Source organism: Sceloporus occidentalis, unplaced genomic scaffold (assembly GCF_023333645.1).
Source record: "Sceloporus occidentalis isolate IW3139 unplaced genomic scaffold, rSceOcc1.0.p SCAF_7, whole genome shotgun sequence".
Lineage (NCBI taxonomy): Eukaryota > Metazoa > Chordata > Lepidosauria > Squamata > Phrynosomatidae > Sceloporus > Sceloporus occidentalis.
The window spans coordinates 30,072,514-30,099,811 of NW_028316987.1; the positions used below are offsets into that span (position 1 = coordinate 30,072,514).

At 40.9% G+C, this 27,298-nt stretch overlaps 1 protein-coding gene across 2 annotated transcripts in view; it reads right to left on the reverse strand.

Annotated features, from left to right (window-relative positions):
- The window catches only part of LOC149309469 (contactin-associated protein-like 2), a 1,389,887-nt gene that overhangs the window by 388,056 nt on the left and 974,533 nt on the right, over nt 1-27,298 (reverse strand). The gene's annotated exons all lie outside the window — the stretch shown is intronic.

Here is a 27,298-nt window from a genome sequence, read left to right on the forward strand (position 1 = left end):
AGTAATAGCAGGATAGTTTGTCAACTATTATTTTTCTTTCATAATGCACAGAGAAAAGAGGGTGTATTATATGCAATTCCTTGTACTTTCATGTTTGGGGAATTTAATACACACACACATCTCTAAACTTAAAATAGATTAGAATTTGGAACATTCAATATAAATTGTTACATTACTATTACATGCATGAAAGAGGCAACTCATTGTAGCTCATTCTATTGCTGCCAAATATAATTTTCTACAGTGTAAAACTAAATTGAGGCCCTCCAGATTTTTTAAATGAAATTTGACTCACATCAGCCTTAGCCATCACTGTTTATGGTCAGAAATGCTGGGAACTGCAGTCCAGCAACATTTGGAGCATTGCATTTTGCTCACCTGGTTTTAGAGATTAATCTTCTTACCTTGTGTTTACAACTTGAGGTTACTTTTAAAGAAGACTCATGCACTGATTAAATCAGTGCAGGACCTTTGCTTCCACTCTTTTCAATAATGCTGTTACCTTTAGTCCTCCTGATATTTTGGACTTCAGCTCCCATAATTCCTGATTGTTAGGCAAGTTGGCTGGGGCCCCTGGGGTCTGAAGTCCATAAAAAATGGAGACCTAAAAGCTGGGTACCACTGTTGTAGAGCAAAGGTGGACAACTGCATTGGAACTGCAGGATACATTGGAGGGTTGAACCAACATTGCTTCCCCCCCTGCACATACATACATATATATATATATATATATATATATATATATATATATATATATATCCCCACTAACACCCTCAGGAGCATGAAGGGAGTTCCATTTCCTTTGCCTAAAACAGCATACATGGACATAAACATAAAAAATTACCTCCTACACTCTGAGGCTATTTGAATTTGGGAGCAAACATTGGGGGAGCTGATGGGCAGGTGCTACATAGGCCTTACTTTTCCCACTCCTGATGCAAAGTAACATGACTCAAAGAGGGGAAAAAATAATTCCTGGTGGATAAACGTGGCTGAATAACCACTTTTAAGTCATTTTACTCTACATCTACGGTGGGGAAAGTCAGCTCCACCAATTTTTGCTCCCAAATTCAGCCAGCCTTAGAGTGTTCGGTACCAACAAACAGCTTTAAAGAGGAATGAGAGAAATTCATGGAGGGAAAAAAGACTGTCAGTGACTGCTGCTTATGGTACCTGTATATTTCTTCCAGTATGTCTTTAAGTTCCAGTTGCTAGGTTACATGAGCAGGATGGTGCTATTGTACTTATGCCCTTTTTTCTGTGTTTCCTGTAGGCATCTGATTTGGAATCAACAGAATGCTGGATGAATGAACAGAATGCTGGAGTACACCCTGGATTTAAGCAGCACAGCCCTGATATTACATAACCTTTATTAACTTTAAAACTATTAAGAAGTAGTTAAAAGTTATGTAATACCAGGGATTTAATAATGCCACCTTGATTTCCACAACATTTAGGAATTTCCACAACATCTGCCCTTCACTGATAAACACACACACACACACACACACACACACACACACACACACACACACACACACACACTTATTTGGCTTTCCTGCTGTCTTTGGTTAAAAAAGATTTTTTTAAAAAATTGAACATTACAAAACTTTGTTTACTGAAGATGACAGGAGAAAAGTGTGCACACTACAAAAGTTTCCTATTCACACCTCTCCAAATCAATGTGCTTTCCCAAGAAATTGGTAAAAAAAAGTTGAATGCACCCCCGTGTCCTAACTGGACTCCCGATCCAGCGCTATGCAGCCCTGGAAACCATGCCCACCAGATCCGAGACCTATGCAACCACCGCTCAAAGTTGTGACAGCAACCCTGCTCCCACAGAGGAAGGGTGGGTGAGTGAGCTGAGCTAGCAATGGTGCTGGCCAGGGAGCCACATGGCCTTATAAAGGCCTCCACACCAATGGGAGGCCAGAATGGGATGGAGAACCCACCTCCTGGCCTCCCAACCAATCCCAGGTGGCGCCACATGAGGACGCCGCCCAATCAGGAGGCACTTCCACCCCAGGAGCCCTCTGGGACCTGTAGTCCCAGCGGCGTGGGCGGAAGTCCCTCCCCCTGCCCCCATAGCTGGTCAATCATGACTCGGGCGGCCCCACACCGAGGCTTATGGGGCCACCCAAGCTGGAAGAGCTGAGCACTGCGCTGCGGGACTCCCTCGCGTGGCAACCGGGCCTTCCCACCGAGGCAGGCAGTCCCCTTTACTGAAAATAGATTGAAACTAAATGGTTCATTCCTTTTCAGGTTGTTACTCATGGGTTTGCTTTTGGCACTGATATCAATGTCTCTTAAATTGTTCCACCTTGTAGTAGGAGTGGATTTCATTACAGTCATCATATTCCTCCTAAGCATTTCACTTAAAATTGATCAAACATCATGTTTAGGATAAGACGACCTTGAGAACCTTTTTAGATGAACCTCACTGTAGAACTGGAGATAAGCTGAAACTAAATTTAGGCCATACAGGTGAACAAAATTTAGTGCAAACAAAATTCCACAAACAATATCTTCAGTTTCATAATAAAGTAATGCTCTTCAAAGTCAAAGATGAAAGGAAATGCATGGATTTATGCATGCATTATGCACATGTCATCCCATTCCCAAGGCTTGGACAACTAATTGCAAAATCCATTTTAAAAAGAGAGTTGAATAAACTAAGAAATGCTGGCCAGGACTCTGTATCAGTGACTTAGGCAAGGGACAGACTGCCTGAAATGGGCAGCTTGCTGGCAGCCTAATTTCCTCTGGAGAGAAGCTGCAGCCAGAAAAACTGAGTTCTTCTTGCGCTGCAGGGCTGACGTAACAAGTGTGCCACTGGTGCACTCATTACGTAAGTGTCGCACGGTGACATGTGGATGCTGTGCGGTGCTTATGTAACAATGGTGGCGCCCGTGTACATGGGGCACCACCATTGTTATGGCGCCACATTGTGTTAGGGTTAGAAACCGTGTGATTATGTACGGTCCCTAACCCTAAAATCGGTGTGAGCACGGCGCTTCATGCCTGTTTGTATTGGGCCTTAGTTAAATATATTGATCTAAAAAGTGATCTCTCCTGGCCTGAACCCCTGCCCAAACCTGAAATAAAACATTATTCAGACCAGCAGAATGGACTTCCCTCTGCCCTTGCAGCTGATGCTTAGGTTGTGGTGGGGACCTCTTGTCAATAAGAGCAGTTTCACAATAGAACCAATCGACTAGAGAGAGGGTGAGGCCTCCTTCTCTGGACATCTTCAAAAAGACGTTGGACATGTACCTGCTGGGAATGCTTTAGTTGGAGATCCTGCATTGAGCCGGAGAGGGTTGGGCTCAATGGCCTATGAGCTCCCTTCCAACTCTATGATTCTATGATTTTATGAGTAACAATTATGGCACACAATTATCATAGTCATGACTAAGTAGTGATTGTGAATATGGAACATTTATCTAGATTTACACATCCATAACAAAGTAGCTGAGCAGGCAGGAGGGCACCAAGGTCTGCCACTGCATATATCCACGAGGATGTCACTGCTGTTGGTGTCAGCGCAACTGCTGGGGTCCAACAACCACTGTCAGCAACTCAAACGAGTCCTGGGGTTAAATCAGACCCTTGGAGCAGAGCTGGCAAATTTCCAGAAGCCGAAGCGTGGCTCCAAAGTCCAAGTTGGGATGACAGCAACTGGATGTCTTCCAAGAACTGCAGCAATGCAGGAACCTCCGGGGACACATAGCAAACCAATGCTATAGCTTCTTTTGATAAACCACCAGAGAAACAAAATCTCCCAAAGTGCTCTTTATTCACAGTGCTATTATACAAAACTAGATCTCTAAAACTCCAAACCATACCAATTCAACTTCTTCTACAAACCCACACCACACCCTTGCAACCCCTGGGCTTATATAGTCTCCAGACCATGTGGTCTCTCAAACCCAGTGAGTTCAGGTGTGTAGCCATGTCATGTGTCTCCTGTGCAATCTAGACACATGGTTTCATCATCCATGGCTACCTGCACTTGGGCACTGAAGTGTCCTTGAGACAATGAGCTTCAGCTGAGCTTGATCAGCCTTGCCACTCTGCTGAATGCTCATGGCCAAACACACACACATCAAGCATTTCCCTGTGTGCTGTGTTTTAACCCTTCAAATCCCTGACAGCTGGAACATCAGGTAAGCAGGCAGGAGGGCAGCAAGGTGACAACCATCTCAGCTCTCCCCAACAGAGATACCTTCAAGAGTGCCGTTGTCACTGGAACATTGGACAAGCAGGCAGAATGGCAGTGGGGAGATGGTGATCTCACCACAGCCACAGTCAGGTCACACTGCAAGTGGACAGGAGGACCAGGGGGTGCTGGAGCATAGACAAGTGGTGCAGGGAAGACACGAGATGAGGAGGAACTAAAAAGAAGGACAAAAGTTTTCACTAAAGCTCACTAAGGTTTTGAGAGAAAGTGGAGGAAAAGAGACTTATGGAAATCTGCTAAGAATAATAACAAGAGAGAGACAATCAGGTACTGGGCAGCAGCAGTTGACTTGGTGCTAATTCTCACAGAGTGAATGACAGTGACACCATAGCTAACATATGCTAGCATTGCACACAGGGAGGCAAAGAAAGAAAGGAAACAAAGAGAGACACCTCCAGGCACAAACTCTATAGGGAGGTAGTGATGGTATGAGGTCTAAAAACAGCTTTCTAGAGGTGCATATACCCATTTTCAAGTTGTGAATCCTCCAAATATATAGTGCAGATGAAACAAAATTAGTATTTAACAGGTTGGTCTTATTTGCTTATATATAGTATTTATACCCCTCCCTTCAGCTGAAAAAGTCCCAAAGCAGATATAAAAAAGTAGTAACTGTAAAGAGAGGAGACAATATACCTAATAAGGTATCTGTTAGAATCCTGATGTATTCTATCAGATGTATTGTAACTGTGGATGCCGGGGGGATGGGTTGCGCTTTAGCTTGGCTTTACAGATAATGATATGTAGTGCTAGGCTGGACCAGGTGTGGGCTATCTGGTGTCCTTCAGGATCTGGCTTGCTGAGGCTGGGAATGCAGTTTCGTTTCTGTGAGAATAGCAGCTCAGGGAAAAGGAATGGAGGATGGGAACTAGTGAAGGGAAGGAGGGGTCCTGTTGCACGGGCTTTTGCTAGGGGTGGAGTAGTTTGGCTCAGGGGGGAATTTATGCATTGGTTTGGCTGGGAGGGGTCAGTCTCAACTAAGAAGCTGAGTGATGTAGAATTGTTGATTCTGGAACTATCAATAAAGTGCTGTTGATTTATCAATCAAGCCGACTGGTTGATTGTCTAGGATTCTGGTCTCGCACTCTGACAGTATCCATTGTTTATTTTTCCTAAGTCCATGAGGAAACCTTTGCATCATGGAAATACACTATAAGTGCACTATGAGGTTAGCATCTCTTTTATTTTTATTTTGCTCTGAGAGCCTTTTTCTCTGTTGAGCAGGCTATACATGTTTCAACAGTTATTTATTTAAAGCTTAGATAGTTAGACAAACATTTATCTACATAATTTCAATCTTAAACTGGCCCTTGAAGTATAAAGACACTGTACTGAGGTAAACTTTTACTAGAAATCATATTCATATAATCATAGACTCATAGAGTTGGAAGAGACCACAAGGAACATCCTGTCCAATCCCCTGTCATGCAAGAAATCACTTTCAAAGCATCCCTGACAGATGGCCATCCAGCCTCTGCTTAAAGACCTCCAAGGAAGGAGACTGCACTACACTCCGAGGAAGTGGGTTCCACTGTCGAACAGCTCTTACTGTCAGGAAGTTCCTCTTAATGTTGGAATGGTTAATGGTGGAATGTCTTTTCCTGTAGCTTGCATCCATTGTTCCATGTTCGAGTCTCTGGAGCAGCAGAAAACAAGCTTGCTCCCTCTCAATATGACTCCAAATACTTAAACAGGGCAATCCTATCACCTCTTAACCGTCTCTTCTCCAGGCTAAACATACCCAGCTCCCTAAATCTTTCCTCATAAGGCATTGTTCCAGGCCCTTCACCATTTTGGTGGCCCTCCTTTGGACATGCTCAACTTGTCAACATCCTTTTGGAACTGTGGTAGCCAGAACTGGACACAGTATTCGAGGTGAGGCCTGATCAAAGCAGAACAGAGTGTCACTATTTCTTCCCTTGATCTAGACACTATACTTCTATTGATGCAAAGTTTGTAAAAAAAATGATACCTTAAATTTTATAAATCTCTTTATTTGTCTTTATTGAGGAAAGTAACTGTAACACTCTATTCTGCCTTTGTGAGACCTCTCCTGAAATACTGTGTCCAGTTCTGGGCACCACAATTCAGAAAGGGTATTGACAAACTAAAGCGTGTCCAGAGGGTGACCAAAATTGTGAAGGGTCTGGAAACCATGCCCTATGAGGGGAGATTTAGCGAGCTGGGTATGTATAACCTGGAGGAGAGAAGGTTAAGAGATGATATGATCTCCCAGTTTAAATAATTGAAAGGATGTCATACTGAAGATGGAGCAAGTTTTTTTTCTGCAGTGCCGAGAATAGAAGCTGGAATAACAGGTTCAAACAACAGGAAAAGAGATTCCACCTCAACATTAGGAAGAATTTCCTAACAGTAAGAACTGTTTGACAGTGGAATATGCTGCCTTGATTGTAGTGTAGTCTCCTTCTTTGGAGGCTTTTAATGAGAGGCTGGATGGCCATTTGTCAGGGATGCTTTGACTGTCTTCCTGCATGGCAGGGGGCTGGATTTGATGGCCCTTCCAACTGTATGTATTCATTTCATTTATATTCCAATTTTCGGACAAAAAGAGCTCTCAAAGTGACATAAAAATTATGTAAAGTAATCAGAAGGGAGAGCCAAAATGGTGTAGTGGTTTGAGTGTTGAATCCCCACTCGACCATGGAAATCCACTTGGTGAATTGGGCAAATCACAGTCTCTCAGACTCAAAAGAGGGCAAGGGAAAGCCCCTCTGAACAAATTAGAAACTCCGGTCTTAGGGTCACCATAAGTCAGAACTCACTTTAAGGTGCACAACAACAACAACAAAGTAACCACAACAAAACTAGAAAAAAGGAATAAAAATTAAAACAGAACAAAAGGCTTACTTAGATACTAAACACAAAAATCATTATTGGTTAATACTCTGTCAATAGTTCAGGTCCTCACAAAAAGGCAATAAATATTTTTGACACAAATGTAAAACAAATAGATGTGCATAACTGCATATCAAAATGGTATATTTCAGATTGTAGAGCAGTTAATCCTTAAAGGGCACATGCCCTTTTGAACTCAATATAATGTGGTCTAAACTGACATAAATTGGCTTTCAACATTACAGATAATTTCTAATAGTATCAAATACCAAACAGTAACATTCCAAAAATAATAAGGCAATTTTCTCATAGCAAGACTGAAGTGCCAATATATTTTATAACTATCAATGGGCAGGATTTTATTACAAAATACATAGACATGTTCCTACAGCTTGAACATTATTTTTAACTAGAATAATGCAAATCTTAACACATCTGCATTTTTATTAGCACTTTAATATTAACATCCTATTCTTTGTCACACAATGCATTACTTAAAAGCTATAATTCTTGCCCTCATTAAATTGTATTATTTCCTTGGATAACCCATTTCATTTTTTACTGAATTACAGATCTTTTTCACATGTTATAATGTATTCTGCAACTATTATATGTTGTGATCACTCTTCAGTTGGAAAGAAAAGGAGGAAATAGCAGAATACCATGTTGATATTATAACACTATGTTTTAATGCCTCATGTGACAAACTGCCATATTGACAATGATTTACAATCTCTGTCCTGCTATCTGCATAAGCCAAATTGGTTCAGGACCGCATTTCCCCATAGATGTCTGGCTGAAATTTAGGAACTACAGGGAGGCATTTCTCTCTATCTGACCACCTTCAAAGGAACAGTTGATGGGAACACAGGAGAAGGCCTTCTCTGTGATCGCTCCCATACTTTGGAACTCCCTCCCTAGGGTAGTTATGAAGGCTCCTTCTTTGTTTTCCTTTTCCTAGCAGGCTAAGATCTTTCTTTTCCTGCAAGCCTGAGGAAACTGATTTTGACCAAAAAAAAAAAGGAAGAATTTATTTAGTTTTAGTTCTGTTTTTCTTTAGTGACATTTTAATTATGTAGTTCTTTAATTCTATTTTAAATTTAGCCTTAATTTTGTATGTTTGTAACTATATATATTTTAATGTATTCTCTGACTTTTTATAAGCTTTCCTGAGTATCAGCCTGGGAGAAAGGCTCACTGGAATATTATATAGCTTTACATATACTTAGCTAAATAATGAATTGTGAAGATGTGTATCAAGAGAACAGAAAGGCAAAGGATTGGAAAATAAAATTTGTTTAAGAGATTCAGGCCTACCAGGTCAGATGACACTACTGATGTAAATTTCTGTCTTTGTTCTTTCCATTTCTAAAGGAGTGCAGGAAATTTTGTTACTCTTCTTGCTCTCTGTGGAGAGTGAGATATTTCATCTTGCTTGCCCCTCACAGAGGATACATCTACACTATAGAAATAATACAATTTGATACCACTTTAACTATTGTAGATCCTTCCTATGGAATCCTAGGATTTATAGGCCTGTTACAGACAGTCAAAATAAAGCTGCTTCAAGTCACAGTGGAGGTATGGTGTTTCAATGATGCATGCGTCCTAAGAGTCCAGAAGCCGCACCAAAGCCACACTCCAGACTGGAGCGTGGCTTTGGTGCGACTTCTGGACTCTTAGGACGCATGCATCATTGAAACACCATACCTCCACTGTGACTTGAAGCAGCTTTATTTTGACTGTCTGTAACAGGCCATAGTTTTACATAGTCTGTAGCCTTCTCTTCCGAAGTGTGTAGGTCACTCACTAAACTACAATTCCCAGGATTCTGTATGATGGAACCATGGCAGTTAAAAAGTGGCATCAAACAGTATTATTGCTACAATGTAGATACACCCAGAGAAGTAAACCATTCCTGACAAATTTATGAAGACTGTGGGCTAGTAAACACAGCTAGCTTCTTCTCTCTAACCTTTTTGCAATTAGCAGTGTGAATCATAAAATTCCATTTGCTGTGTCTAACAAGGAAGGGTGTCCTGTGTTTATCATTACAATGGAATTCCCTCTCCCTCTCTCCTCTTGCAGCCTACTGGAGTAATTCAATTTGTCTTGACTGAGAATAACACAATTCAAATGGGGAATATCACATTGTCTACAAGATCCCATTATAACAGTGTATGCTACTGGGCCTGAATAGACAGGTCAAAATAAAGCTGCTTTGGGTCACTTTGGAGCTATGCCGTTTAAATGATTAATGTGTCCTAAGAGGCTGGAAGCTGGCCAAAGCCACGTTCCAGTCCTAAGGACTAGAGCACAGCTTTGGTGCAGCTTCTGGCCTCTTAAGATGTGTGTGTCATTTAAACAACATATTCCCAAAGTGACCCAAAGGAGCTTTATTTTGGCCTGTTTGTTCAGACCCTACATATCATGTCAGGTGCATGTGAAAAACAAATGCATACATATACTTCTATGATCTGAAGCTATAATGGGTCTTTTGGTGGGGACTGGAGAGCTCCAGAAAACACTGAGATGTCTTTCTCTTCACAGTGTCTAACAAGGAAGGGTGGCCTGTGTTTATCTTTAGAACTGAATACTTCCCTCTCACTCTCCCCTCCTGCAGCTGAGTGGAGTAATTCAAATTGCCTTGACTGAGATTCACACAATTAAAATGACTGGCTGAGGCACTGCTATATTTGTTACTTAAGAAAAATAAATGAATGAATGAATGAATGAATGAATGTCCTGAACATTGAATTTCTCAAAGTAGTGCCCAGTCTGTTATTTCTTTTGCAAATGAAGTATCTTCAAATTCTCACACATTGGTTGAGCAGATGCCAAATTTCAGATCTTGTAAATGCTTGAGATCTTGTAAATACATCAAGAAAACCAAGAACCCATATGTTTGAAGAACAGCATTGAGGTTTTGTTACATGCTTAAGTGACACCTCCTCTTGAGGTGCTTTACAAAGGAAAACATCAGTGTGCAATTCCAAGCCTCAGATTTGGTTTGTCTCTCTTCTCTTCTCCATATCCAAACAAACTGTAATAGTTTAAATCAAAAGATGGGAAGAAGTCACATACCATAACATGAAAGTGGGCTGGGAGGCCACACATGTTATTCTCTAGGTTTGTTAAGTTTTTTAGCTAGTCTGGTCTTAACTGTTATTGCTGCTAGTTTATTTTTTAAATTAATAAGACCTGAGAGGCATAACAATATAAAACAACATGGAAAGTAAAGTAAAATAAAAAGTGTTGATAGCCTTAAAATAATAATAGAAAACCTTATAGCTGAAATTGAGAGCATACAAATTGCTAAACGTCAAATGTGCTTCCCAATGCAGGTATGGGCTCATAGTAAGAACAGCTAAAACAGATAAGACCTTTATGTTCTCATTATATCCAGAGAAAAGACATGTGTAACAAAGCTTACTGAACAAAGTCATAAGTTAAAGAACTTCAGCTAATAGTAGCTATTTGGAGCAATTTCCCCCCAAAGTGGGGAAATTTAAGTTGTAGAACTCGGATGAAACAGCTATTTACATTACTACCTTGAGTCTCAACAGCATATTTATGAGCTCTTTATTTTTTAAATGATCATCATCATGTGTACATATTGAAAATAGCAATAACTTTTCACAAAATGTCATTGTTTGTCCTACCATTTGCATAATAAATTTAATCACATCCAAACAAAAGTTAACTTTTTTGCAGAGATCCATGTATGATAGAGTTTACCCAGTGTATTGTATCTTCTTTTATTTATTTCTAAACTCTATCTTAAACACTGCATACATCTTAGAGTAATTTCCTTGTGGAACCACCTGATTTCTTTCCTATTCTCCTTTGTAAAATCAAATTAAAACACATCTTTGATCTTAACCCTATGTTTCTGTCTTAGTCTGTCTCTGCTGTATCCCCCCTTGTTCAAGCTTATTCCTCACCTCATTCCTTCGATACCTCTTTGCCTCTGGTTGCTAATATAAGACTTGACTGTGAGACTTGGAATTGCTCTGACCAAAAATCCATGACAAACTTCAGGTAAACCAGAAAGTTTATTATAAGGACTAAGTAGAAGCATTCCTGGCCACGTTTTTGTTGAATCTGAGGAACTCCAAATAGAGACAGCACTTTACAATTCCCCAAACCCCTCCCTTTGAGTCAGTTTCCCTTCGGTTCAGGCTTTGATGTAGTATTTCTCTCTTTGTTCTGAAGAGGGAAAGGAGGGGGGTTTTGCCCATTTGGTTCCTAGTTCCTCTACCAAGTAGAGATCTAAGGCTGTATGCATCTTTGGTATCAGTTTCCCAACAACCCCTCATAAAACTGCCTAACTGCAATACGTGACCATCCGGCCCATTCCTCATGGTGGCATGGCTATCTGTATCTCTATTTCCTCTCTCTATATGCATATCTATCTCTTCCCTATTTGTGGGTGATAACCTATTCCCTAAATCCCACTCTGCGGTTTATCTATCTATCCCTCTATCTCCCCATCTCTCTCTCTCTCTCTCTCTCTCTCTCTCTCTCTCTCTCTCTCTCTCCAAACCTCATGGCAGAATACACCCTGAATGACTGACTGAAGGTGGATTATGACAGTAAGCACACTGGCAAGCCCTTGGTATTATTTTTAATTGATGCACAACATTGTATAAGTCATTTTTGAAATAATACATGGTGACAACAGTGACATACTCAATTCAGCCACCTGCTGGTGTGCCCATGCTGTTCTATTGTCATTATATAATGAAATTGTGCTGATATTAATAAGTTTCTCTGGCTGGGTTATATTGATGAATCATGAAGGATAAGATAGTAACAGGGTTACTTTGTCTCAGTAATTTCTGGTTTTTATTGTCTAAGCCTCCTTAATGCTAAGCTAAAAATCTTGCCAGAAATGTTTAAACAGAATCTTTTGTAGAGTGTGCCTCAAGTAAATAGGGCAAAAGGAGCAGCCAGATGCCACTCCCACCCTGATTGCTTCGGGACCGCCACTCCGGTCCAGAACTGAGCAACCAAAAAAGATTATTTTTTCCCTTCCTTTTTGGCCTGGCTCTTCCAGGTTGGGGTGGGCTTGATGTGGCTTCCAGCCATGTTTGTAAACACCACATGTCCAACATGGCCCGATGGCAGACCTTTTGGTCCATCTGTTTTGGGTCTTTGTAGAGCATTTACAGCACCCAGTTTGGGCCCAGGATCACAGTGCTAATACATGGAGTTTTAATCCTGATTTGATCTGTCCCTCATACAAACTGTGATTTGCTCTATGAGAGAAAGCACTCCAGGACCTATATAATATGTGTATATTTGCTCTGTTGGGTAGTAAGGGAAAATATTTCATTCCAAAATGTGATGTAAACAAAAGGGTTATGTCCTTGTTGGTATCCCAATTTATATCTCTTCCTCTTTACATACCACATCTGCAGTCTCCTGGGTTAGAACTCTGAGTGATTTGGAAGCAGGGAGAATCCTATTTCCTGGTTGACTTAAATTCCCACCCACTGGTTTATGCCAAGGCCATAAGGCCACATCTCTCAACCATCTGGTGGTGTTGCCTACCATATGCTTGCAGATTCCATACCTACCACATCTTAATCCACATTCCAAGGCTGATATCTGAAACACCAGAAACAGTGCAGCAACTAGCCAATACATTTCAGAGATCTCCAGAATCCAGGAAATGTGCAGACTCTTTGCTTGAGTAGGAATCTTGAAGGATTCCTCCAGCTGCAGCCTAATCTTCTTTAGAGGACAGGACAAATGTGTTAGGAGGTTGGGGTATTTGTTTCTGTAGTTTTCAGGATTTTTTAAATTCCCCAGACAACATTTCTGAAGTCCTAAATTATTCTCTGGAAATGTTCTGGAAATCCAAGCACCAGCTGCAAAATTTTACTTCTACCTTTGAGTGGGTTTCTTCTTATTTCTAATATATTAGAACAAAAAGAGTTTCCTTATCCATTCATCTTCCCCCCTCCTGCCATAGGGTTATAGTGAATAAGTGTACTAGAAAACTGCACATCGCATATAACAATGTAGTTTTAAAGGGAAAAAAATAAATAAAAGGAAGAGAAACTTTTCCTTCAGACCATAGGGTCACTTCATCAACCCCATGCATGCGTGTGTGTGTGTGTGCACGAGCATGCACATGCACCTTCAAGTAATCTGTCAATTTACAGTGATCCCATTAATTTCATAAGGTTTTCTAAGGTATGAAATACTCAGAGATGCTTTTTGCAAGTTCCTTCCTTTTTTCATATACCCTACAAGCACCTGATATTCATTGTCAGTCTCCCATCCATGTACTAATCAGATTTTATCCAGCTTAGCTTTCAAAATCAGACAGGATTTGGTGCCCTTGGGGTAAACTCAGTAATCCATGCCCCCTGCTTAATATTTGTTTTTCCAAAAAGCCCTACTGATGATCCAAGAAATCTCTACAAACAACCACACAATAGTCCGGAGTTTTGCCATTGTATGTACTGCCAAACTTCCTTTTGACATGGTAATTGAGTTTGAAATGCAAAGTAATTAGCGTAATTATTCGCCTTGTCTTTTATTGTCATTCAGAGAAAGCTGTGAAAAATATTTCGCTAGTTGCTGAAAGGGAGAGAAGAAATTACCCTTTGAAAGAGAGATTTGTGGAACGAATATTTTTTTAAAAAAGTTCTCCTCAAGCTCTCAGTTAACGAGAAGAAAAACATGGGTTTCTCTAATCACTATTTATAAGTCTTCCTTAGGGAATATTTGTTAGAAACAAGCCATATAAGTATTTCTTTCTCTTTAAACAAAAATTAAGTGGCTTCCTAGGAAAGGAGAGTTCATTAATGAAAGCTAACAGTCTAAGAGACTATGGCAGGATACAGCCCTCCCAAAAAGAGTGGTCTCCCACAGCCCTGGTTTGCTCTGCAAGGGAGCTGCAGCGGACAAACCACGCGGCTCCGTTGTGGAACAAAAAGAACCCGCAAAAAGAATCAAGGCCAGAAAAGACAACATGGGCCATCCAGTCCAACCCCCTACCATGCAGCAACTCTCAATCAATGCATACCCGACAGATTGCCATTCAGCCTCCATTTAAAAACTTCCAGGGAGGGAGACAAGCCCAAATTCTCCCAGGCTGCATCTGCACTGTAGAAATAATGCAGTTTGACACCTCTTTAATGCTATGGCTCATTGCTATAAAATCCTGGGTTTTGGGGTTTGTTGTAGCCTCAGAGCTCTTTGACAGGGAAGGCTAAATATCTCACATAACTACAAATCCCAGAATTGAGACATGGCAGCAAAAGCAATATCAAACTGCATTGTTTCTCCAATACAGATGCAGCCCCAGTTTTCCCATTTGTTGTGACACCCATATCCACTCATTCCATCTTATTGTCTGTAACAGGCCTGAGTCTCCTTTCTCTGGGCTTCTGAAACCTAAATTATCAGCTCAGTGTGCAGAAGCACAACATTATTTTAAAAATATTGTGCATTAAATTACCTTCAGTCTATGTCTATGAGATGCATATGAGACATACATAGATCCCATCTCCCAGTATATCCCATTAGACATACTGTATAAAAATATACCAAACTCTGAAAAACTCCAAAATACATCTAGTCCTCAGCATTTTGGGTAAGGGATATTATTATTATTATTATTATTATTATTATTATTGCATGACCTTAGCATCACCATGAGAGAGGTGCAGAGAGAGAGAGAGTTGGTCATGTCTTGCCTCTGAGGCTGAGAGAATGTGACCCTCACAAAAGAGAATGTGGGAGAATGAGGATCTGCTGAACTTTTCCCCTGCCATTTGCTTCTCCTTTTGTCTCTTGTCCCTTTAGATTGCAAGCCTGAGGGCAGGGAAATATCTAGTAATTTGTAAGCTGCTCTGATAGCCTTTTGGCTGAAGAGCTGGGCAATAATAATAATAATAATAATAATAATTGGCAAGGAGAGTGCAGAATTTCCAGGAATGAGAGCGTGTGACTTACCCAATGTCACCCTGTGGATTTACATGGCTGAGCTGGGATCCTCCCAGTTCACCATAGAAATTCACTGGCTGACCTTGGGCAAGTCACATCCTCTCAGCTTCAACTCCAACTCCTAGGTATTCCTTCATGGTAGGTTTTATTCATGGCAGAATTCTTGCCATCACACCCTACTCTGCTCCTAATTGAGGATTCCTGCTTGGCAGAAGAGCATTGCCACTTGGCACCTGACCCCTCCTCTTCTCATCTATGAGGGTCACACTATCTCAGCTTCAGGGGCATCCCATGACAAAACTCCTCTTTATGCCAATAAAACCCTCGGTTTGTCCCATCTTCCAGTGTCATCCTGATGAGACAGTGTGACCCACTTGGCTGTTGATGTTTGTTGCCTTCTGGTGGGCACTCTCAGTGCTTTGGGAGGACCCTGGCAAAACGGGGCAAAAAGGGGGGGGGTTGTGGGTTTTGTGTGTGTTTAGAGGGCTCTTGCAATGAGGACATGCCAGTGTCTTCCTCTGAGACCCAGAGAGTGTGACTTGCCCAAGGCCTCCCAGAGGGCTCCTATGGCCATCCAAGCCCTGAGCTCCCTTTCCCCATGACCTCTTGGAAACATGGCTGTTGTCGTGTGTTGTGACTTTTAGGACTCTCCTGGCATGCAAGGCTTGTTGGGGGGGGGCAGTGCCTCCCTTTGAGGCTGAGAGTCTGTGCCAGGGATATAAGAAAACAACAACAACAACAACAATATCTGGGTATTGTAGTTTTGTGAGACATTTAGCCTTCTTTGTCAGAGAGCTCTGGTGGCACAACATACTACAAATCCCAGGAGTTTCCATAGCATTAAAGTATTGTCGAACTGGATTATTTCTGCAGTGTGCAGCCTTATTAGGCTGCAGTTCCCAGCAGTCTGTGGTGCTATCAGAGCAGCTTACAAATTGTTAGACATTTCCCTGCCCTCTCTCTCTGCACCTCTCCCATGGTGATGCTAAGAGGTCATGCAATAATAATAATAATAATAATTGGCACATTCTCTCAGCCTCAGAGGCAGGACATGACAAACCTCTCTCTCCAGCTCTCTCAAGGTGATGCTAAGGCAAACCTACGTTTATTTTGCATGGTGTGTGTGTGTGTGTGTATGTACTTGAATTTCTTGGCCTTGGAGAACCCAAATCAATGTCTCCACTGCAAGGTAATCTCCAGATCATAGTGATGTAACTGTATTTCATCAAAGTGATTAGTCATTTTTTTAATCATCAAAATACCTGTCTTAATCCAAAAAACTGTGGCCAAGACCTTTCCTACTAAGTTTTGAGATTTCAAGTTCTTCTCTTCTGTGAGAATTTGAATGTCAGAGCATGGCATAAAGGGCAGAAGCCTCACCTTTTGTTATCTTTTGTTTTTCAAAGCAAAGCTGCTGTGATTAAGCAAAGTTGGAGCAAATCACCCTAACAAAGGAAATAGCCTCCAGGATGAATGGTAGCTTTTCTTACACAAAATATGCAAATAGTGGCCATCGAGAGTCAGATGAAGGATTCTTCTCTCCCCCTCATTTCGAAATGACTAACCATCAAGATTCTTACTCATTGATCGAGAACTGCTCAGAATTTCTCCTCTCTAACATGTTATAGAAATTGTCGAATTAGGCATATTTCTCCTAATTTTCAAATTTTGGAGAATATTCTTTACATCCCTACTTATAAATCTGATCTAGTCAAAGTTCACTGTATTATGGATATGTTCAGCCCAGCCAGGCACCTGGTGACTTGCATATACATCCAACACTTCCAAAAGAGTCATGGTAGAAATAGGTTCCTGGTCTGACTTAAATGTGAGTCTTTGGCCTGTTATAGGCATATTACAGACGGCCATTTAGTATGCTCTCCATGCGTACTAGGGTTAGAAAGGGGCGTGCTAGGGTTAGGAAGGGTCTTACCTTCTTAACCGGCCCTGTCTCTCGTACGCGCAGAGCGCGTAGTAAGTGGCTGCGCCCGTCCACACGAGTGCCGCCATCTTTACATCTCAGACGCACAGCGTCCGGATGTGGCGTGGCGGAAGTGATGGCACGAGTGCACACCTCGCGCCTCGCGGCACCACTTCCATGTGCCAAGAAGAAGTGTCATTTTGGCGCTTCTTTTTAGCTGTGCCAGGAAGCTTGCAGTCTGGCCGCTGGGGCTTCTCAGCGCAGCTAATGACAGCGGCAGCAGACTGCCCGCTTTTGGGCAGTCTTTAACATGCCACAGACTGCCAAAATAAAGCTGCTTCGGGTCTCTTTGGAGGTATGCTATTTAAATGATGCATGGGTCCTAAGAGTCTGGAGGTCACGCCAGAGCCACACTCCATTCCTAAGCACTGGAGTGCAGCTTTGGTGCAGCTTCCAAATTCTTAGGATGCATGCATCATTTAAATAGCATACCTCCAAAGAGACCCAAAGCAGCTTTATTTTGGCAGTCTGTAACAGGCCTGAGTTTATATGCCAGCCTCCCGCAAGGGAACATGGCTGGTAAGGACAGTCCTGAAGCAGTGTCAAACTGCTAGCCATATATTTAACTTTTTAAAAAAAAAGACTACAGACCTTTCCTTAAAATACAAACAGGAAAAGGAACATTTCCCCTATTTTTTGCCATTTCAAGGCTGGCTTTTCAGCCACTTTTAAGGTTGAAATAGGGCAGCCTTTGTTACCTACTTATCACAACATCCACCATTATTCTCTCCTTCTTAGTGTGCACTACAAATTCATAAATCATTCCCATTATTCGTGCAATATTCAATATGTCCTGTGAAAACAGACGGCAAATTAAAAGGCAGACATAGAATATTAAAAGAAAAAGGTGGGCAGATGCCAAAGTGCCATTGAAATGACTTTGGACTTAATCATGTTGTTGAGAAACTAGACCATTACTATTGTGGTGATGAAGACAAGGAAAGGGGAGGTTGTCATTAGAATGATAAAGATGAGTGTGTCTTTGACATAACAGATGGTAAAAAGGATGATTGACATGTGGAGGTGAAATTATAATTGAGCTACCACAAACTATTTCAAATTGGCAGCTTGAGCTTTCTGTGAGTATGGAAGCAAAGTAGTCTGAAGGAAAAAAAATTAACATCATTTAATTCTGAGCCAGTTTTTTGGGTGGGGATGGGGATTTTTTTTGAACTTTTGTATATTGGTACAAGAGAAATATTGTAAAAATCAATGAATATAACAGTAGATCAGTAAAAAGACTCTAAAGAATGCTCATGAATATCATTAATGTCCTGAATTAAAAGCAACATTTAATTTTAAGTAGTAATCGCTAGTTACAGAAACTTTTCCGTGAATGTCATATAAAGATTGAAATCACATGTCTATCTCAGCATATTAAAAGGAGGAAAAAAACAGTTTGTTAAACTTGCAGGGATAGCTGTGTTGGCCATGTTACAAATACAAACAAAAATCCATCAGTGATACCTTTATTGGCCAACTAAAATATACAATATATTTGTTGCAAGCTTTTGAGCTACACGGGCTTCTTCATCAGGCAAGATGTTACAACCCAAACAGGAGGGGAAAAACAATTGGAGATGTTAGTCAGTTTGGTAAACAGCTTATCAGAATTCAAAGAGACAACTATGTCAGTGTGTTTAAAAAAAAAACAAAACACAAAGGAATCCAGTAGCTTCTTCAAGACTCACTGTGACCCTAAATAGATCGGCCTGAAAGGCTGACCTGTGGGCTGAGTTGGAGTGCAGCATCTTGACAAAACACACTCTGCCTCCAGGGCTACATGCACATGATGCAGTGCCAAAGAGGCACCATACAGCCATGCCCCTGTGGCTATGGTACCTTTGGAGGGTGCAAAAAGGAGCTGCTTTTTGCAGTTCCTTTTGCACCCTCCAAAAGCTGGATTGGGGCCATGGCATGAGGTTGCCAGCAAATTGGCAACGTCCTGCTGGCCCTTTGGGGCAGTCTGTAGAGCCCCTAAGAACACACGCTTTTGTAGATTCAGTTTATCAGATGCAGCTTATCAGCAGCTGAACAAAGACCTAACTGGAAGAATTCTAGGATCAAACACACACACACACACGCCCATGTTCACATGGGCTTTTGGAACTCAGACTCTAAAATAACCAGGGTGATTATTTATAAAAATTGCCAGCAAGGGCAAGGAGAAGGCATTTTAAGCAGTTCCAATGAGGAGGAAAAATGGGAGGTATCTCAAGAAACCGGGATGGATGACTAAGGAACTTTCAACTGAGCTTATTTTTAAATGGGACATGTACAGTCCGCCCTTTGTTTACTCAGGGATCCGTTCTGGACTCCCTCACGTAAAACAAATAATGCCTATGCTCAAGCCCCATTTAAATGAATGGGGCTTATGCATGCGGCGGCACAGGCACACACACCCCATTCATGCCTATGAGACGCACCGCTCCTTCCTCCTCATGTGGCTTTCAGCATATGCTGAAAGCTGTGTAATGTGCACCTGCGTATGATGCGGGCGCACTGTATAAGAAATGGAAAAAGGGGGAAATCACCAAGGAGGAATTCAACCAAATAGCTAGCACATGCAGGGGTAAAGTCAGAATAGCAAAAGCACAGAATGAGCTCAGGCTTGCTAGAGAGGTTAAAACAACAAATAGTGCTTTTTGGGATATGTCCGTAGTAAAAGGAAGAAGAAGAACATGGTAGGGCCACTGCGTGAAGAAGATGGTGAAATGCTAACAGAGGACAGAGAAAGGGCAGAATTACTCAACACCTTCTTTGTCTCAGGAAAAAAAGCCTAGAATCAAAAGTACAGTTAGGCGGATAGGAAGGAAAAAGGGGATTGGGACTTCCCAATTTTGAATTATATTATAATGCGTGTGTACTTTCATGGATTAAAGATTGGATTTTGCTAGACAATAGAAAACTGTTAGGATTGGAGGGTTCTGAAATGAAGCAAGGGTGGCATGCTTATTTAGGTTACAGTTTCCCAAATTCAGTTTCCTCCTAATGTTGAGGTGGAATCTATTTTCCTGCTGCTTGCACCCACTGCTCCGTGTTCTAGTCTCTGGAGCAGCAGAAAACAAGCTAGCTCCCTCCTCAATATGACATCCCTTCAAGTCTTTAAACAGGGCTATCATATCACCCCTTAACCTTCTCTTCTCCAGGCTAAATATCCCCAGCTCCCTAAGTCATTCCTCATAGGGCATGGTTTCCAGACTTTTTCTTTTTAATTTTGTATCCCTCCTCCCACGTATTTGTAAATCTGATCAAGGGGTACTGAACTTTCAGAGTAAGTACTTCCTTCCCTTTAAAATAATAGGAATAGCCCAATAATGGTGGCATGCATTTGTGAGACCAAAGGCTTTGCAAATGATTCTGTAAAAAAAATGGATAAAATATTTCCATTTATAATGCCAACAAATTGTTTAAATGAGCTTACACTGAGAATCCCCATCTCAAAAGTTTAAATGCAAAAATCCTCATTATATAGATTTCATTCTGTGCCTACCTATTTCCATTATCTCTCTTGCTGAGCAGACAAAATTACAAATCTCCTTGAAAATGTTTTATTTCTTAGCATTACAGTGAATTTTAATATAAGCATCTAAATATTTTTTTCTGCAGCTAAGCAGTTTTTTAACAGTAAAGAAAGCAATAAATTAAAACAAGTGTTTTTAAACACAAAAGATTAAAGAAAGCTAATTAATTTGCAGACTTTACATGCAAAGTCAGTCTCAGGCAGAGATTAATCCCTATAAGGATTTTGCTCCCTACATGAAGAGTCTCAAAATTATCTCTTTCTAATTATATGTTCTTATAAAGTTGTCTCCTGAAAATGTTTGTGTATTAAAAAGTATTGCAAAGGCAATATGAAAGTTCCACCACTCAGTCTAATCTATAGCTTTAACAGATCCTCTAATCTGCCATCTATCACAAAACTAGTTGACAGGCCAATGGCATTTTATGTACTTTGAAGAAAGGTAATGGTAGTATCTAATAAATTTCTAGTCCAAAGTAAGACCCAGTGAATTCCATAGTACTTACTCCTAGTTGTCCCTATATAGGTTTCTCATCTATCACTACAGGTAGATCTATTAGCAAATATATTATCTTTAGGTGGCACAATCTTGAAAATCTGCTCTCATCCATACTGCTGTAAAGAAAACCATATCCTGCCATTTAAAATAACATGCACACAGACACACACACACACACACACACACTGAAGCTCTGTTCGCACTGAAGAAATAATCCAGTTTGGCACCAGTTTAACTGCCATGGCTCAATGCTGCAGTCTCACCTTATTTAGATAGGATACGCCTTAATAAATATGTTTAAACTAGTGTAGAAAATTTAGTACAGAAAATTTAAATCTTTCCTCAAATATACATACATACAAAAGTAAAGAATGTTGAAGGTATACAACATGAAGGGGGGAGTGGTGTTGTCCATATTGCAAATCCAATATCAAAAATCCATCAAAACATGATACCTTTATTGGAACAACCAAAATGCACAATATATATGTTGCAAGCTTTTGAATCTCCACTGGCTTTTTCATCAGGCAAGGTGTTACAAACCAAACAGGAGGAAAAAAATTGAAGATGTTAGTCATAGGCCTTCATTTTGTTGTTTTTGTTCTCAGTTTTGATGGTACAGAGGGGTATGTCTTGCAGGCTGTACCTCCTCTTTCTGGCCATGTGCCAACTGAGAGATTCTCAATGTCCAAGAAATTTGTGAAGTCGAAGGCTTTTATGGCCAGCATCCATAGTTTTTTGTGGGTTTTTCGGGCTATGTGGCCATGTTCTAGAAGAGTTTCTTCCTGAAGTTTCGCCAGCATCTGTGGCTGGCATCTTCAGAGAATGCTTGCCTGGAAAGGAGTTGGCTATGGATATATTGTATGACCCTGGGAAGGCAGGAGTGATTTGCATGTGAATTGTTCTGTTGCTAATGGCAGGCCTCAAGGTGGGAGGGTATGCACAAGAGGATTAGTGTTTGCTTGATTAGTGCTCATTGTCTGCTGGGAAACCCCTGACCTGGGAGATTTCTCATTTGCATTTGTTGAGTCTTCATCTTGTTCTTTTTCAGGACTGGTAGCCAAACCTTGTTTACTTTAAGGGTTTCCTCTTTCCTGTTGAAATTGTCAAGGTGTTTGTGGATTTCAACGGCTTCCCTGTGCATCCTGACATGGTAGTTGTTGGCATGGTCCAGAATTTCAGTGTTTTCAAACTGTATTTTATGCCCAGGATGGTTTGTAACATGTTCTGCTACTGCTGATTTTTCTGGCTGACCCAGTCTGCAGTGTCTTTCGTGTTCCTTGAACCTTGTTTGCACACTGCGTTTGGTGGTCCCTATGTAGACCAAGAAAATCCAGCAAATGCTTTGCTCAGTCAAGGACCAGAGAGACCCTCTCATAGCCACAGGAGTTTACTGCATACCTTGCAACTACGGACAAATCTACATATTTGGAGGTAGAAACCTGAAATAGTAAGGTCCCAGTCTGCTGGCTCTCTCTTTAGGATCCCTTGTTGTGGCTCTAATGTGGTATCTTGAAATCCAGAAAACATCCAGGGGTAGTCATGTTGGCCATGTAGCAAATCCAGTAACATAAAAATCCGCCCAACAGCAATATTTTTATTCAGACAACCAAAATGCACAATATACATGTTTTAAGCTTTTGAAGCTCCACTGGCTTCTTCATCAGGCAAAGTGTATAGAACATAGTATATGTAAGTTGCAAGCATCATAGCTTCTAGTGGGCCTTGTGTAAGACTGTTTTCTGCAAGATGAAGGAGATTATCAGATGGTGGAAGGGATGTCCTTGTCCTGTCCTTGTCCTGTCCTTCCCACATGATCGCAGGAAGAACTTTCGGATGATGTCAGGCTGATCTGGACATTGTCCCATCCAGGAAGCACAAATGATAGTGATTGCGTGAAAGACTTTCATATGATCCTGTCATTGTCCTGTCAGTGAAGTGGAATTGTCCTGTTCTTGCCCTTCCTTTTGCATTAATTGAAGAACCTGATAATTCAATTCCATTGTACTGACAGGTTTATGACAGGATCAGCACATAAACTATGAATGTCTTTCATGCAATCGCTGTCACAGATGGGATAAAGACGGGCTTCACTCCCATCCCCCATCTGATAACCTCTAAAAGTCCTTAACAAGGCCCATAGTTCACTCTATTGCCTTGCACACAAATTACTGAACTACTTTCAGGACTCAGAAGTCAATACCTTTCATGAAGAAGTAGGATAGCGTACAATGATTTGCTACAATTATGGTAGCCACAGCAGCAGTCATTGGTGAGCTGTGAACATGATTTTGATAGCTGGCTTTTGTAAGCCAGCAAAATTTGCTCCTGGGACATCTTGATTCCCTGGTTTATGTTTATAAAACCTCTTGTCTACCAACCCCAGTACTGTGGTAATATATTGTAAAATACTATTTTATTGTCAAAAATTGATAACTTGATATTATACTCAGATAAATTCATATTTTTCAGTGAACAGTGCTGAACATGGCCGTGGGCAATTTCTGGATGGTGAATATGGCTCTGCAACCCATCTGGGTCTGATATCTTTTGTAGTAAAAGCTACTGGCTGCACTCCATTTTGGAATGTATAAAGGGAGTCCTTCAGAATAAATAAAAACATTCCTTGCTGCTTTATGAATTGTTAGTCTAACCTCTTGTTTGTGGGTACATTGCTTATTACTTTTTCCTCGGGTTCTGATAGTTGGTTACTTATCCTAGTAAAATAATGCTCTCTGGCAGAGACCTACATTAACCAGTGAGCAATTGAAAGACCAAGCTTTCATTAGAGACATCATGACCTCACTTGAGGCCATCTTCTCTTTTGCCAGGATGAACCACTTGCCTCCCTTTTGTACACCATCAAAAGTACTTTTATTCAAAAAGCTACATCTTGCCTGGTAAGGTGAGCTAGCAAAGATCACATGAACTAAAACAAAGTGGGGTTTCCACCAAAACCCTCTATTGAAATGGACAAGGGAGTGTTCATGTCCATTATATGCTCAGATCGGGCCTCCTGAAATTGTTAAACACTCTCTCATACTCCAACTCAGAATCTAGTCAAAACAGTATTCTATCACTATTGATTAGCTGTGAAGAGTATTGACATGTATGTACTTTCTAAGAAGCAATTGAAACGCAATCTTTTTAAAATCTACCCCCCCATCTTTGATAAATTACCATTTAATGTGTGTGTGTGTACCTCAAAAATAAGACTTCTAGGATCATACCACTTATTTGTTTACCTTTGCAATCAAATTTTGTATCTTCTACAGATATTCAAAACTCAACGAGTGTCTCTAAATTCTTTTTCAAAGTAACATCAGAAGCAGCCTTTGCTGACAGATGTTCTACTTAAGTTTTTAGGAGGCCTGATTAGTGTTTGTTCTTGTAGCTCAGAATCTGAAATCCCAGATGATTACAGAAAAAAGTCATGCTCAGCTTAGTCTGGAGTCCAACTTGGTGCCTCTGTTTGACACCGCTTCCTGGCGATTTATCTGGCTGATAAATCCTTGTCTCTGTACAAAAAAGGAAAGAATTTTCTCCTATTGTTTGAGAGGATGGTTCCTAATGCCCTCTTCCTGTGTTGGGTCATAGCATAAGGAGGGAAAGTCTTCTCTCACTCTCATTCTCTCTCTCTGTTAAGCATTTAAATTATTCCTCTATAACTATCTTGCAATTCTGTTTTGACCCAACATTATTAATAGTGTTGTCTCAAATCAATTTTCTCATCTTGTTCCTGAAGACTTAGGTGAGACATTTTTTTTTTTAAAAAATCTCTTTTCTAAAACTGTTTTTTTTTAATTGTTTGTCCCTCCCTCTCAAGAGGGAGAGAGACATTGGTGACAAACTTCCCAAATGATCAAAAGGGAACAAGTCAAACATTAATGCTAATTATGTGTGCAGGTGCAAATTTCATTTGCATTACAGAGCTTCCTTTGAAGGTCCATCCTCTGCACCCCACTCTTTCAAAGCAAAAAGTGACCAGAATAACATAGCAAAAGGAGGTTTGTCAGATGTCCAAACAAGGAACTTTCATCAGCTTCAAACAAATTGAAGGCACACAACAACAACAACAATAACAACAAGCATGTCTAGTTTGGTTGTAGCCCAAACAAAAAATCCTAGAGTTAGAAGGTACCCCTGGGGTCATCCAGTCCAACCCTTTTCTGCCATTTAGGAATACACAGAATCCAAGAGTTGGAGGAGACTCCATGGGCCATCCAGTCCAATCCCTTTCTGCCTTTCAGGAATACATAGAATCCTAGAGTTAGAAGAGACCAAGGTTATCCAATCCAACCCCCTTCTGCTGTGCAGGAATACAAGGAATCTTAAAATTGGAAGGGACCCCCAAAGGGCCATTCATCCAGTCCAACTCTCGTTTTGACATTCAGGAATATGTAGACCCTATCATGGGGTTTTCTTGGCAAGATTTGTTCAGAGGTGGTTTGCCATTGCCTTCCCCTGAGGCTGAGAGCATGTGACTTGCCCAAAGTCACCCAGTGGATTTCATGGCTGAGTGGGAAACGAATTCTAACCTTGTAATATAAGACCAACTGGTTCATGCTGAGCACATCTATGGATGGGCAGGTCACACTCTCTCAGTTTCAGGGGAAGGCAATGGTAAACCTCCCTAGAGGTTCTGAACCTGTCCTGCCAAGAAAACCATAAGTCAGTAACAACTTGAAGGCACAAAACAAACAACACCTATATCAAAAAGATAGGAAATTAATATAGACATGCTGACTGATTGCAACTGACTGACACGGGAGCCACAGCCAGCATTGCCCATAGACCAGGAATGCTGGGAGCTGTAGTGCAACTTCTGGAGAGGTAACTTTGCCTACCCCATTCACCTCTCTCTCTCTCTTCCATTTGGTCAAATGCAACAGTGTCTGAAATCAATTAAACTGATGGGATTTGTAGTAGTTTTTTGGATGGACACCCTCTTTGTTTACTGCATCTCCCATTATCCTGTGTCCATGGGTCTATCAGGAGCTGCTACTCAAAATATCAGCCCTCTTCCATTTGGTCAGAGGCAAGAGAGTGCCTGAAATAAACTACATTGATGGGAGTTGTAGTCCCATCTCCCATCCATAGTTGATTTCAGAGACACTCTCTCAGAGGCAATGGAACACCTGGGGTCAAATTAAGGGGGAGAAGGGAGCAGTGATAAACTCATTGATCATGATGAGCAGAGTCTTATTATGGCAATTTCCTGTTGCTTTGTGACAGTAACAAAGGAGGTTTGCCTGCCTGTGACCCGACAGTGGCGAGAGTTGATATTATGAATGGCAGTTGCTGATAGGCAAAGTCACTGCTCCAATGTTAGACTGAAGCTCCCAGCATTCCTGCCCTATGGACAATGCAGGCTGTGGCTTCTGGGAATTTCAGTCAATCAGAATGTCTAGATTAATTTCCCACATTTTTGATATAGATGTTGTTGTTTGTTTGTTTTATGCCTTCAAGTCATTTGTAAGAAGAATGGCCCTCCCTCCAGTCCATCTGCCATGGTCCAGGCCTCCAAGGGAGAGAAGATCTGCAGAACGTTTCCCCTTCCCCACTGACATTCCCTTCTCCTTTTGTGTCTTGTCTCTTTAGATTGTAAGCCTGAGGGCAGAGAAATGTCTAATTAACAATTTGTAAGCTGCTCTGATAGCCTTTTGGCTGAAGAGCGGGGGACATGCCACCCCTTCCTCCCTGCGTGACTTTCAGCATATGCTGAAAGCCATGTATGATGCGGGCGCACTTTATAAACTGTATATAAAAATTATTATTATTATTATTATTATTATTATTATTATTATTATTATTATTATTTCTGACTTATGGTAACTGTAAGGCTCTTTAGAAATTCAGTATAATAATGTTAAAAGGAAAATAACAGTATTACTACTAATTTCTAAAAGTACAGTATCATTTGACCCCAAAAATCTTCCCATTCCCTCATAGCCTACCCAAAGTTTGACTGATGGATTACATCCTGGAGCCCAATTTTTGCTGGCAATGTTAACATGACTGCTCACTAATATTAACATGGGATTCACTTGCAGCCACAAGCCTATATGACCAGGATTTCAGTCCTAGAGTAAAAAGAGGTTACTGTGTATTTTGTGAAATTTTATGGATATGCAAAACAATATGTAAAACTTTAAAAGATTTTCAGTGTCAGATTTTTCCAGGAAGGTGTTGTGCCAGTAATAGCACTTTGAGAACTGCTCCATATTGATGCAG